This window comes from Adiantum capillus-veneris, chromosome 8 (assembly GCF_014529385.1).
Source record: "Adiantum capillus-veneris isolate H3 chromosome 8, ASM1452938v2, whole genome shotgun sequence".
Taxonomy (NCBI): Eukaryota; Viridiplantae; Streptophyta; class Polypodiopsida; order Polypodiales; family Pteridaceae; genus Adiantum; species Adiantum capillus-veneris.
Window position 1 is genome coordinate 30751374 of NC_140938.1, and position 16035 is coordinate 30767408.

Sequence of the window (16035 nt, forward strand, 5' to 3'; positions counted from 1 at the left end):
AATTCACCTTGCACAAGCCGTAGGTCCAAAGGGACAAGCAAAGAAGTCTGAAGAGCAAGATCCACGACCTAGGAGAGTCTTGCAAATAGACAGCTACAAAAAGAAAAGTCCGAGATTGAGAAGCACCTGGATAGCTATCTTAAACGCTTAACGAAAATAAATGAGTACTTCAGTTATGTTCATACCTCGGGGGAAATTATTTATGCTGAGTGGTATGCACTACCAGATCCAATATGCGTGCCAAAGCCATTGCCAGACGAGGGGCGCGCTTTGGTTCTTGATTTAAATGGCCTGCTTGTTCAAGTTGTAGAGCCAATGCACGGTGACATTCCCCCTAAACATGCAGGGGAAATGATAAAGTACAATGTGCAAGATAGGAGGTTGGTATTTTGTCGTAAAGACAACCACAAATTTTTGGATTGGTGCCTCCGTTTTTTCCATGTGTATATATCGAGCACCAGCATGGCACCTAAAGTGAATGCAATATTAGAAACAATATTCAAAGAGCAGCGGGATAAGTTGAGAGGTGTTTTTACACAGGGTCATTGTACTAGTCAGCCTTGGCAGATATATAATAAGCCTGTATTCTTGAAGGATTTGAGATTGTTTTGGAAGAACTGCAACTTTGGGCCACAAAACAGTCTAATTATTGACGATAGTATATACAAAGTGTGCCAGAACCCTGAAGGAAGTTGGCTTGTTACTCCTAAGATAGAGTACCAGACCAAAGAACAACGGCAAAACTTTTTGATAGATACTTTGAGTAGCTGGCTGTTCCTATGGCTGCAATCAGAGGATCATGCAGCGTATACAACTGAAAATGCGTTTGATACTGCCCCATATTTTTTTCACATCAAGTGATAGGAAGCTGGAATCAGAAATGCACCGGCATACAGTAGCCCAGTGTAATGAAGCCATGCGTAGGAGACAAAGGGAGGCTGATGAAGAATCTGAAAGACATAAGAGAGAGAGGCTATAGAGGGAAAAATTAGAGAAGCAGCAACAAGAAGAAGAAGAAGAAAGAGAGTTGCAAGAACCAAAAGCTCAGCAAGAAGAAGAATTCCAACGAGACCCAAAAGCTCAGCAAACAAAGAAGCAAACGGACACTGGGCAAAAGCGAGTGTACAAGTGCGCTAAACCATGATCTTATCCAGAGTAGGAGACTCTCTACAGTTTTGTAACATTATGAGGGAAATTTGTAATTTGCCTTTCCAATGTTTGTAACTAATTTGACTGTCACTTCAGATAGTAATGATCAGATCCTGTACTATTCTTGTTTTGAAGACAATACTATGTGTACTATTGGCGTCTTGAAAACATTGAATTTGTATATATTCTCGTTGGAAATAAGCAAAGGTATGCTAATTAGCATAACGTTATGCTAGTTAGTAGACTGTTTATGCTAACACAACCAAAACAGTATGCTAATTAGCATACCATGCATGCGAATTAGCATACCATGTATGCTAATTAGCACACCATGCATGCAAATTAGCATACCATGTATGCTAATTAGCATACTCAAAGTAGCTAATTAGTTAGAATACATTCTAATTAGCATACTGAGCATTTTTGTTTGTGCTAACTTCCACTCACAGCATACCATAGTATGCTAATTAGCATACACAGTATATAGAAACTGCCATGTTTTCTCCTTGAAACTAGCAATGGTATGCTAATCAGCATACTGTCTATGCCAACTGGCATAAACAATATGCTAATTAGCATGCTTGGTATGCTAATTAGCATTTTTCAAATTAGCATACTATGGATTTTTGTTTTTTCTAACTTCCACTCACAACATATTATGCTAATTAGCATACACAGTATATAGAAATCTGCCATCCCTTCTTGAAACCAGCATAAGTATGCTAATTAGCATACATAAAATGCTTATTGGCATACACATTATACAGAGAGTTGTTATCTCTTCACCTTGAAACCAACAAAACTATGCTAATTAGCATACTGTTAATGGTGTAAACTATGCTAATTAGCATACCCACAGAATGCAAATTCCACTCACAACATAGTATACTAATCAACATACACAATATACAGAAAGCTGCCATCTCTTCTCCTTGAAAACCAGCAAAATTATGCTAATTAGCATATTGTTTATGCTAACTAGCATATAAATTTATGCTAATCAGCATAAAACAGTATGCTAATTAGCATTAGCATACACAGTATACAGGAAGCTGCCATCTCTTCTCCTTGAAAACCAGCAAAAGGTATGCTAATTAGCATACCATTTATGCTAATTAGCATACCCATAGAACACAATGATACAGGTTGTACAAATGATCTCTCTTGAACTGAGACCCCTCTGTGATAGACACCAAAGCCATGTATACACAAAGCACACAAGAGACACAAGATACCCAAGTTTTTGATAAAACTGCATTATATCCGAGCAAGAAGTATATTGAAGATGCAGTGATTACAACTTAAAATCTGAAGGGCATGCTATTATAGATTGTTTCATAGCTTTCTAGGTTGATTGTGTACACCTCCCGTCTCCCTGGGATGTGCTCCATGGGTATTTTGATACATCGTACCAAATGTGAAAGTACGTGGACGATGGGCTGCTTGTGGTTTAGCTTGAAGGTGTATGCATACAATTGCTCATAATACACACCTTGCACAACATATGAGCCTCTATCAATTGCATTGCCCCACTCATTGAGGTACCCCTTCTCCACCTTCTCCTTTGCTGCAACACACTTGACCAGGTAGAAATTCACATCCTCGACGTTGGTCGAAGTACCTGGATTTACAGCAAATGTGTGGCCAACACATAGAGCGCTACTCAACACATCATGATGACCTTTGTATGTGAAGTCATCGTAGGTGGCTGCTTCATCTTCCGAATCTGACACAGCCTCATAAGGTAATGGCAGTAGAGTATGATAATCCCAAGGCTGCACGTGAGCTTTATTGACGCATCGATTCCATCTTCCGTGCATGCATGCATCACAGAAGCATGCCAAGGCTCTTGTTGCAAGGGCAGTTGGATCCCCAGGGTTATGGCCACGAAAAGCATGCAGAGAGCGAGTTTTTGCCACAGTGGCACAATTCCACTTCACCTCCCTGTTCACTTCCCCCTCTTTAACCTCCCATAACATACGGGCACATTCCCTTTCTTTTGAAGGATAGTGTGAAGGTGCTCCCTACGGATAGGTTGGCTTGGCAATAAGCAACCACATCAGCTGCACACCGCAAAATAGCTCCATTAGGTTTTAGCTGCTCATGGGTCAAGGTTATTTTCACAACTGCTCTTGCACCATCATGCTCTCCCTTGCCGTGCCTTGATCCAAAGAAGAACCAGCTCATCCCCATCTCTGTGAGTCCACCATATCTTGCAACGAAGTAAAAATTCCTGGCCCCCTTGAACTGTGAGGCCACACCATCAGACCACACCCAATGTTGCTTAGGAGTGACACCCTCTTGTTGTAACCAGTCAACGGTGTAGCATGAAGCAGTGTTGCACGAACAACGTGTCATGCACCTTGTCATCTGATATGAAGAAGTGGATGGTTTTGACTACCTCCCCTGCCGTGCGGTAGTATGTTATGTGTACAAAAATGGTTACTTGACTAGAGTGCCAATGCATTGACTGAATCTCATTTTGTTCCTTGAAGGCATAATTCTCTGCATAATCAACAACTGACATGATGACATCATCCAGAAATCGAAGAAGGCAATCCTTGAATTGTTGTCCTTGCAATCGAGCCACATAGTTATGAGTGATAAAGAGCTCCAACTTGGTCTTCAAGAGTTGAAGAAACTCCCAACACTGCGTTTCTTTGTGCAAAAGATCTTTTCTTTTGTTACTATTTCCATGCTTGTCTTGGAAATCCAACTGCAATGCAATTAGTGTGTGCTTTGATCATGGATGCTTGTGTTGACTATGTTCCCGTGACTCCATAAGATTGGCAAGTCGGACTATGGTGGACTTGATGTGTGTAGGAGTTGATTGATTAGTGATTAGAGTATGTTTAGAGTTAGTCTTGCCATGGCTAATAACTACTTGCATTGGTGAGTTATTCTCTTTAATCCTCTATTTCTATTCATCCGATGCTTGTGCTTCCATGCCCTAGCTGGATTGCCGATCCACCGATTTGATAATTTTGTGTGGGTTGGGATTAGGTCGTTTCTACAACGCCTCCCTACAGATATGGAATGCAAATCCAACCAAGAGCCAAGCTTCAATGCCATGCTTCTCTCCTCTATTATCTAATCACTAAGCTAAGCTAAGCTACAAGAGTAATTAAGTGAGGAAATACTTATTTCTCATAAGAATACTTCTTCTTCCTCTACTTCTAGTCTTATACCCTGCTAGCTCTCACCATCTTTGAAGGTGTGTGAGGTCTTGGGTCTGAGAGCACGAGGGAATTGATGTTATGTGTTATCATGTGTAAGTTTGGTGCATGAATCTTCCATCTTCATTGCACCAACGAGTTTTTACCAAGTAACACAAAGAATTGTATTGTACACAGTCTCTCTTAATGGGAGAAGCTATAATACAAATGCCTAATGGAGGGGGGACTGGTCCATGTAAATCCGATCCTCAATAGTTGTCAATTTTTCTATTTCTCTCCCTCTTTCAAGTATTGTTATGCCAAACTAATTAGGTGTTATGCTAATGTTGCTATCTCCAACCAAGCACTCTTCTATGATCATTAGGAACTTGCTCTTAATGAAATGCCCACTATGTTAAGTTATTTTCCGCTATTTAGACATTAAATGTTACATAAACTTAAATATAAAAACTAGATCTAAAATCTAATCTTAAATCTAAACCTAAGCTCTACTCACTAACTATCTTTAAATATCCCTAACTATGCTCTAAACCTTAAATATAGAGTTAAATCCTAAACAAGCAATTGTAGGCCAATGGCAGGTAAAGCAAGATTCTTTGCCATTAAGAAGATGCTAAAGTTCTTTGAAGCGATTCAATTCAAGCATGTGAAGATGGATCATAACCAAGTGGCAGACTAGCTAGCAACAAGTAGCAGAGAACAAGTGCATGTTGTAGGCATATATGTGACCCCATCCACTTATGCAAGTAAAGAGACTCTAAAGGAGGTCGAAGACTTTTACGCACTGGGCAATGTCCAAAGAGCTTGTCCAAGCTACAAAGGAGGAGAGTGGTGCAAAAGGCCCACAAATTCACACTGGTAGATGAAGACTTGATAAACTATGGATGAGACGGAGTGCTAAGGAGGGTGCTTTACAAAGAGGAGATAAGCCTGGTGCTAGAGTAATGCCATGAATAAAGAGGACATCAAGGTATGGACCAAGTGTTGTTTCGAGTGCTGAGAGCAAGTTTTTGGTGGCCCTCGATAGTGAAGGATGTACACTACTGGTGCAAGACCTGCCATGAATATCAGACCATAGGTGAAAGGCGATTGGTAGCGGAGTCACAGGGTGCCATCATTGCACAAAGTAATTTTGAGAAGTGGGGTTTGGATGCCATCACTCCACTCCCAAAGTCTACAAGTGGTAAGAAGTATGTTGTGGTAGCCATTGACTACCTAACCAGATGGGTCAAGGCCAAAGATGTGAAGGAAATGAATGCTCATGTGGTAGCCCAATTTGTGTTTTGATAACATTTTTTGCCAGTTTGGAGTACCATGGGTGCTAGTTTTTGTTAGGGGTCAGGGGTTTAGAAGCAAGATAATGCGTGCATTAGTAGAGAAGCTAAAGATTCAGCATCGGTTTTCCTCACCCTATCATCCTCAATGCAATGGTCTAGTAGAAAGTGCCAATGGACAGATCATCAAGATGTTGAAAAAGTGTGTACAAGAAGGAGACATAGTGGGAATTTAATCTAGAGAAGTGTCTATGGGCGTACAAGACATCTTACAAGGTGGCTTCTAATTTCACTCCGTTTGAGCTAGTTTATGGTAAAGAGGCTGTATTGCTGGTGCATGCACAATTAGGTGCTTTGAAAGGTATGTGGCATGTCAATGCCACTCAACAGGAGGTTTTACAAGATCGGATTGCCAATCTTGAAGCATTGCAAATGGACAGAGAGGCAATAGCGGATTATTATGTGAAGCAACGGGAGAAGTGGATTGCCAAATTTAATCAGAATTTTCCAGATAAGAAGATAGAGGAAGGAGACCTAGTGATAAAGTACGAGAGCTACTTGGATTTCACTTCCTAGAAGAAATTCAAGAAGAAGTGGATGGGTCCGTACAAGGTGTACAAGGCCTTTCCCAACGGGACCTATCAATTGGTGAGAGTGAATGGTAAGCTTCTTAGGCACATGGTGAATGGTGTGCACCTCAAATTGTATTTTGAAAGGAATCTAGTGCCTGAAGTGCATCAAATTATAGCCAAGGGGGGTGAGTAGCCCACCTAAAGTATGCAATGTGCAATGGAGATGAAGCTTTTGTACATAGCCTGTACATAGTATTGTGGTTTTGCAAGTGCTTTGGGTCGTCAGTTTGGTGCTTTTGGTCAAACATGAATGTATGACAAGGGGGGCAATGATGGTACTTTCGAGGCTACAAATGGTGCTAATCAGTGCCAGAGGTGTGCACAAGTGTAGGGCAAAGGGTTAAAGTAGGTATAAAGGTCCCGGGTAGCCACACGGTAGGGGGAATGTATGCTTCAGGCAACGTTTTGGGTAAAAAAGAATCCAAAATGAGCCAATTGGGATGCTGGGTCCAAGTGTCCAAAGTGCTATGTTGGTGTCCTAGAATGTAGAGTTTAATGTGCTCTAGAAGCCGTCCAAACAATTTGTCAGACAGAGTCTCAGAGTGAAGGTTATTGCACTCTAAATATGGAAGGCTTGGCAGATCCTCAATGAACAGAGCAGCCGGGCAGATAGATGTGAAGAGCTCAAGTTAGAAAGCATGCCGGTCCTTTAGGATCGGGAGCCACGTGTGTGCCAGATCAATCACATTGGAATTTGTGCCACCAGGTGCTTTTTGGGCCTTGATAGGGTTCTAGAAGGTAGAGGGCATCATGCTATGATAATAGGAATTGAGAGCTCATCAATCAGGGTCATAGGTAGTAAGATGCGACCAATTGAAGTTGGATGCATGTGCTAGGAGGGTGGCTATAAAGGATTCTTTTTTTTTTTTGGTAGCCTTTGATGGTGGTCACAACAAAGTCAAGATGAAGTAATAATTGGCGGGTTTGGAGATTGAAACAAGGGCTTCTGGCCAGCCTTTGAGGCCCAAAAATTGGAGCAGTGAGCAAGGAGTTGTGATTATTTGGAGAGGTGGGAGAAATTGTATCCCGAAGAGAGAGAGAGAGAGAGAGAGAGAGAGAGAGAGAGAGAGAGAGAGAGAGAGAGAGAGAGAGAGAGAGAGAGAGAGAGAGAGAGAGAGAGAGAGAGAGAGAGAGAGAATCCCAAGGCCACTCAAAGGGCTCCAAAGGAGAAAGTAAAGCCAAAGGTCAAATTGGGCACAAAATTGGACAAATGGACAACAAGTCTGGACAAAGGAGGGACTTCCCAAGGTGAAAAAGAGAGGAAAATAATAAAAATACAAAAAATGAAAATGTAAGAGGGGCACTAGCAACATCACTAGTGCACCCCCCACCCAAGCAAGGAGAGAAGATGAAGAGCAAGTGACAGCAAGGAGCCACCTTTCCAAAAGTGCTAAATTGAGGTGCCAAGTGGACCAATCCAGTGGTTGTTTCCAAAGTTGAAGACCCCCCATATAAAAGTCAAATTTTAATCAAATGAGGGACTTTTTGGTGCCGTTTGAAGCCTGCAAAGTGGAGATTTTTGACAGAGGAGTGTGCCTATCAACCCCCTTTGTATTTTTTCATGAAAAAAGCATTTGTGATGGTAGTGCAAGCCTTGTACGTGCCTTTTAAAGTGTAATCAAGCCACTATTGCCCAGTTCTTGGTGTCGTTTCCCCTTCCCCCTTCTCTTTCTCTTGCTCTTGTGTTTCCCCACGATGTCGGTAGTGTGGATGTGTGTGCTCCCTGGACCGGGAGTACTTTGTGTAAGAGAGTGAGATTGAGTGACTGTGTGCATGTGTGCAAGGGCTGAGATGGACTGTGGCAGTGAGTGTGAGGCTTTTGGTGGTCTTGAGGAGTGTGTGAGCATTGGGAAGTGAGCAAGCGGTGGTCTGCTAGTGAAAAGTGAGTCTTTTGAAGGTGTTTCTGAGAGGATGGGGGTGTTTTTGTACCGTGAGCTATAGAGAGGCCTTTGCATGTGTGCTGGGTGTGTTTCCCCATTCCCCCTCTCCAACGTGTATCATATTACTTAAGTAAGGGTTCTAGATCGCTAACATATTGTACTAGTCTCATCAAGGTACTACTTTTTATTTTTATTCAAGAACATGTATAAAGTAGAGCAAGGCTAATGTAGAACCATTATGATTCATGATACACTTTTCTACAACAAGTTTAGTGTAAAACTACTACAAAAATAGTGCATATAAAAACAACCTTTCATTATCATTTTGCACTTAATGTAGCTATAGCTTGAACTGCATACTATTGTATACTGGCTCACTACCATCAAGTGATATGAGATAGAACTTAGAGCTATTGGGATATGGTTTCAATGGATTTTTTAGTGCACAAACAAGGTGATAATAAATGAGTCCCTCCAGCTTCTTATCTAACAACTCATACTTTTTCTCAAAATTCAAATGATAGTAGAGCCCTTTCACACCATAGGAACCTTACAAGTTTAGATTGCTCAACCATCAATAGCCTCTCAAGGAAATTGTTCTATCTCCCCAATGCAATACAGGATGTAGAAGTTGACCACCCTCTTTGTTGCCACTTTCTGCGAGAATAGAAAAATTGTCACGAATAATGAGCACTTCACTAAGGGTGTCATAATGTCATTCCTATGTTGCATCTTCAATCCATTCATCCTCACCTTCTGTGGGTTCCATCATAATTTAATCCAAGGAAGGATTGTGAGACTTGTTTGCACATCACGTCCACTTCTCTTATGTTTAGCTACTGCAAAAACTCGACAATGAATGTATTTTGAGTGCACTTGTATCACTCTCTGAATATGCAGCAACAAAATGCATGGATCGAGACTTTTTAGATTAGTGCTTAATTAGTGAGAGATGCAACTAGTTATGAAAATGTCAATGGGCCGTAACAATAATTATGAAATGCTAATCAATCTAATGGAGATGCTAATAATTAACACACACTAATGCATAATGACAAATCTAGCTAGCAAAACTAAAGCTCTGATACCAATTGTTGGGAATGGGATCGTGCTAGCTAAGGTGGATGAAAGAGAAACGTAGTGTCAATGTGTGAGTGTGTGTGTAAGCAAGGTTATCACTCAAGTGAGTTAGGTTCCAAGATAGAATTATCTTGGACTCATAAACACAATCTTGAGTATTGATTTAGCTTAGCACAAGCTCACCATAGACAAGCATGTAGTGAAAAATAGAGTAGTGTTTATTCATTCATGAAATGAGCTTTAAGTAGCTCTGCATCCTTGCTCCACAGCATGTGGGATAATTCTACTCTTCTCTCCTTGACTCACACTTTAGGACAAAGCTCACACTTTACAGACAGCACCTGCCAACCAAGCAATGCTAGAGATGTTTCACCTCTTGGGGGAAGCAAAGGCTCAATGCAGAGAGCAGCAAGCTGTATTTTGACCATAACTCTTCAATCAAATCAAATTATGACAAATAAAAGAGAAAACCATCTAATCAATGTGGTTAATCTCTAGTTTGAAGGGTTTTCCTCGACTCATAATGATTTGAGAGATACGACAAAAAAAGTGTCTCTATCGCTTACATGATGTGAAAGCAAAGTGTCCTTTTTACGTATCTACATGATCATAAATACACTGTGCATACATTGATATGCTAACCATGATAAGACAAGGAATAACCAATGTCATACACTTTCAGCAAGGCCATACCTGCTTATGTCCACAAAAAAAGCACCAACCAAGGCCTAGTCTGCCTATAAGTACCAGAAACAAAAGTAGAGAGAGAAAGAGACAATGGATATGGAGTTTAGGGGGTGGATGCATGAATAGGTTGACCACATCCCTGTCTTAGATAGGGGTTCTATAGATAGTATGAAGTCCAATTCTTGGAAGAGAAGAAAATAATATCTAATGGGAGAGCATTAAATGATTTTGTTCATGGATATTTTGCCAGTACTTACGTGGGCTACAGGAGGTACTCATAGTCAACAAAAAAAACTTGTCTTTTGATAATTTAAATCCTTTTGATAATGCCCCCCCCCCTCTCTCTCTCTCTCTTCACATGATCTTGACCTTTTCATGATGTCATGTTCGCAGATACATTTTTTCCATGGGATGGAGAATGGCTTCGAACTTTTTTGGATTTGGCCATGGCAAGGGAAAGCACTATAGTAAAAGGGAGAGCACCATAGTACAAGAGCAATAGTGAAGAGAGCATCAACTCAATACCAAATTTAGACAAACTACCCAAAGCTATAATGTGCGGCATGTGGTGGCATTCCTACAAGGGAACCTGAAAGATGGTGCTTCAACCACCTATACATCTCATCCATGACATGTTGGGCAAATGTTTTGGGAATTTGATGAGGGATGTCAGAAGGGACAAGGCCTAGGATATGAAGACTATGAAAACTATGTGTGGGCATGTCCTTGGAACACCCAAGAGGACACTACCCTCCATGGCTAGGTAGACTTGATTAAGGAGAGGATTAGCATCCTTTTGAATTGCATTTTAGATTTCCCTTTTGCGTCAATTTTTGCATCATTTGCCTCTTCAATTAAATTCATTGAACTCATTTTCTTTTTGCATTGCTCACCTCATCTTGAAGTACTCATTTCAAGCTTTCCATAGAGCCTTCAAGCTCTGCAATCCGAGCCCGAGAACTCCATTGAACCTACCCTCAAAGTTGCCTATATTTAGGCGTGTGTGTGTGTGCGTATGGAAGCTTGCTAGCTTGAGTTTAATAGTCTATCTTTAGGAGCTCCTTCACAAGAAAAGCTCGTGGGCTTGTTGGCTAGCCCAACTTAGGTACACTATTCTTGGCTCTTGAGGTCTCGGGGTCAATACCCTTGCCTATTTTGGGGGAAGGCGGGCGGACCCAAAATATCCATAGAGATTGGCTTTCAGGAGCTTGCCGGGTCCGCTGGGGAGCATTCACATGCACAACCTTTTTTTTGGCCTCTGGTGTGACCGACCTACCCCCGCCTTCCCGGATCTGCCTGCCTTGCCCTTGCTGCCCGATTCTACCCTCGCTTGCCCAAACTGCCCGGAACTGCCCGGCCCTACCCGCCTTGCCCATTGGCACTAGCACCGGCTCTCACGGCCCCACTACTCTAAAGGCTCGAAGCCACAAGCACCCCGTCCCACTGTCTTGATCCTCTCAAGGGGAGGTACCATGCATTTCTAAGTGAGCGGTGTTTTGGCAAGCTTCAACACATGCAGCAAAGGAGAAAGAGCTACATGCAGCAAAGGAGAATTTTATAAGGGTCGAACCTTAAGGTTTTTCATTGAAGCTTTGAGAGAGTTTCACAACGGTACATGAAAATTTCAAAGCTTCAAAAGAAGGGCATCAAACATCAAGAACTTTCTCAAGAATCGATTTGACTCCTTTAAACATCAGCAAAGGAGATATTTACAAAAGCTTTACACTCCCGTGCAACCAATTGTGAAAGGAGCTTCACTCTGGTGAAGAGGTGCTTCACATAGGGATTTCTCTCTCTCCCTCTCTCTTTCAACTTGCAATGAAATGAACCCAGCCGAGCACAACTTCAAATAAAATTTTTAAATTCTTGTGCACCGTGTAAAGAGGTAGACACTAGCTAGGAGAGTCTCCTAAGCTAAGACCCTCTATTAGCACAAATGGGGGACAAGGGAATAGAAAAATTCAGCAGGGAAGGATTTCACACCTGGAAAACGAAATTAAGAGGATATCTTATGAAAAAATGTTTGTGGTCTGTCATTAGCACTGCCTTAGAGCAACAAGCCGAACCCGATGGAGTGCACACTAGGGCATCTACACTCATAGCGAGTGCACAAAATTTGGCCAAAGACGAACAAGCATTAGGAATCATCAGCACCTCCTTGCATGACAATTATGTGCATTTCATATACGAATGTATGCATGCACATGATGCCTGGCATGTTTTAGAAAGCAATTTTGGAGCCAGGGCCAAAAGAAGTATAGCTAGTCTCAAAAGACAACTTTACAAGATCACCATGATTGAAGGGGAGGACATTGCTAGCCTAGTAAATAGGATTAAGAGCATAGTCACGCAGCTCACTTACATCCAGGTCGAAGTACCAGAAGACGACAAAGTGGCCATACTATTGAGTGCACTTCCACCTTCTTATGACCACTTAGTCACAATTCTTGAAGAAAAAGAACCGGCTCCACCTTTTCAAGATGTCATCAACTCAGTCCAAGCAGAAGAAAGAAAGCAAAGAGGTTCATTAACTCCATCAGGAGGGGCCTTTGTCACAACTGTGAGATCCCCAACCCACCAATACCAAGATCGGGATGGGATCCTTGACAGGTCTCTAGGTTTGATAAAAAAATTAGTTTCTAAACAAGAAAAATCCAAGGAATAGACCTTTACCATTGATAATGGCTTGGGTCTATAGCCTTAGAAGAAGACCTAGTCCTGTCTCGCAGCGAAAACGGGACAACGTATTAAAAGTCCAAAAAAAAAAAACTATTTCGGCCCTACAACTTCCACAAATTGGCTAAGGTATTCTCAACCAACGCTTTTTTCCCTCTAACATATGTGAGGGCACAACCGCTAGTGGACTACTCTTCCAACTAAAGAAGTTTTCTAAACGTTTTAGTACGTGGGGATGGATAATTACATGACTAATCAAGTCCACCCGTCCATGATTGACAACCTTAGTCAATCCCCACTTACCACCCCGCACTCACACATGATTGCTTTGCTATTTAATTACTACCACATTCTTGTCACAATTAAAATAATGATTTCTTTTAACTTTCATAACTCAATTTCATTAAAACGGCACTTGAAAACAATATTGAAAACATTCTTTTTGCAAACAGACATCTTTAAACTTAAGACAGGGTACTGTCAATCAAAACATTGTCCATAATAACTGTGACCAGTACTCTTCTTGTCTCAAGATCACCTAAGGGTGAAAAAAAACGACACCCATTCCTTATTCATAATCCGGAGCGGATAAACCCCCACCCAAGGTTTCGGGTGCCCATACACCAGACCAGTTGCCCATACAACCGGGTGGCTCCCCTAGGATAAAAAATGGTATCCTAACTTATGTAGAAACATCAAAACATGACACGGAGTAGAAACTCATCGTTCATGGGGGTAACCGACTTATCCGTGGATGGAAAGCCAATCATTATCATCAATTTATACTAAGGAGTTGGAGGTGTCTTGAGACAAGCTGTCTTAAGGATGATCAATCATATCTTTCCTAATTCAACCAGTTTTAACCCAAACAATTCTTTCCTACATTATAAACAGTTGCACGTTGAAAGTTACCTTCCGTTTTTGGTCAATTATTCCTTTCCTGATTCTTACTTACTCCTTACATATGCAATGCTAACTTATAAAAGAACTTAAACTATTTAATGACTTAATTGAATAATGTGAAACCCACCTGGGATTGATTGGCCATCTGCTACTGCGCTGGCTCCTGAAGACTCTCCTCCGTAGGCCTACTACTAGGTCCAACTTCATCGTCGTGCGACGCTCTAGTTCGTTTTAGACCTCTGCCCTCATCATCGGATGTAGGATTGTGTCGGGTCCTTTTAGGTGCCATAACTTCTTATCCGTTAAAAAGGATGTCTAATCATTAGTTAAATTATCCGAAAGCTAGACTTAACCTTTGTATCTAATTTTAACCAAATCTAGGTTAAATTTATAGTCTTAATTGATAAATTCTTGACCTAATAATTTCTTATTTTTCTATATAGGCATGATAACTCTTTCCAAAGCTTCCCTAAGGTTTTTCTAAGCTATCCTAATTTTTCTTATAATTTTTTATATCTTTTTCCTAATTTTCTAATCGAATTCTAAGCTTGGAATCTGCTTATTTTGAGCTTAATTTTTATTCTATTTATTTTGTCTTAAAGATTTTATTTCCTCAACTTTATATCATAAGTGTACACTCACTATAATTTTCTTAAAACTTTTGACCGCAAAGTCTATTTATTTTGATTAATATTTTACTAAAAATAGGACTTTTGGTCAATTATAATTTTCTAAACTCATTGATTAACTAGAGTATAATTATCACAAGTAAATAAGGGTACTTTTGACCTCTGGTAATTATCTTATTATTTTCCAACTTAATTATATAATTTTCATCTTCAATTTTCAGTTAAAATTAGGATAATTTGATTTAAATAAATATTTATACTACTTTTCTAACCTTGACATAATTATCATGGCCTCTTTATCATGAAAGCTAACTTTGATAAATAGAATGTAGTCATATAACATGATTTATTAATTTCCTCCTTTAAATTTCAACAAAAATTAGTATATTTTGACTTAGATAAATATCTATACTAAGTTTCTAACCTTGAAATAATTATCACGGCCTTTTCATCATGTAATCTAGCTCTCATAAATCGCATGTAATCATATAGCATGATTTACTAATTTCCCCCTTTTGTTTTTAGCTACTATTAGTATAATGTGACTTAGATAAATAGCTATACTACTTTTCTAACCTTGAAATAATTATCACAACCTCTTTATCCTATAATCATAGCATGTAATCATAGCACATGATTTACTTATTTTCCCCATTAATTTATCCTCAATAATAGTGGTTTTCTACTAGGATAATTATCTAAAAATATTATCTATGGTTAAGATAATTATCACAGGTTATTTAAGATGTAATTTACCTTTGATAATTATCTCAAATATTTTTGGATTAATTTGCTTATTTTTTCCTTTTATTTTCTCATAAAAACAGTGTAATTCTGATATGATAATTAGTTAACCTAACTATCTGAGGTTAAGATAGTTCTCATGGGTTTCAAAACATGTGATTTACCTCTGATAATTATCTCAAAGCATTTTGTATTAGTTTACTATTTTCTCCTTAGTATTTTCTCCTAAAAACAATGTAATTCTATTGAGATAATTAGTTATACTAATTTTTTGAGGTTAAGATAATTATCATGGGTTTTATACAATGTGTTTTACCTCTGATAATTATCTCAAAGCATTTTGAATCAATTTTCTATTTTCTTATTTTAATTTGTTTCAAAAACAGTGTAATTCTGTTAAGATAATTAGATAAAAAAATTAGCTGAGGTTCACATAATTATCACAGGTTTCCTAAGATGTGATTAACCTCTTATTAATAACTCAACACATTTTGAATCAATTTGATCATTTTCCCGTTTATTTTTCTCTCAAAAATAGTATAATTTTGTTTAATTAATTATGAAAATTACTCAAAAAATTATAAGATAATTTTCCTAGCATAATGACAATTTAACACAGCTTTGATAATTATCTCAACTTAATCTAAACTTAATTAGTATAATTTCCATTAATTTATGGTTAAAATAGATAATTTCAGCCCTAATATGATATAATAATTAATTAGCTTAATATCCCTAAGCTTAAGCACAATAATCAACAGAGAATATTTAATTAAGAGAGGATTTTTGAGTAGACATAGGATTAATCTTCAATTAATTAAGAAATTTGTAAATAGGTTAACCTAGCTTTGCTAATTAAGAAAGATTAGGCTAATTACCATTTAATTAACCAACTAGAGATTGATCTCTAGTGATTTTTGCATAGATGTCTCTCTAGATGAGAGAGAATGTGCCAAGGCTCCGAGTTTGCCCGAAATTGTGAAGCAAGGGTCATATTTATAGGTTTCTGGGCACTCACAGGCTGGAAAATGGCAGTAACTTGTATGCCAAGGAGCCCTACAGCTCCAAAAATGCCCCCTACTACTAAATCTAGTTTGGGAAGGTTCATCATTACCCCACATAGCCCCCCAGATACACAGAATCGATTTTCTACTAGTTTGTTGACTTTTTAATGATTAATTTTGGAAATATCTGCAATTTCTAGA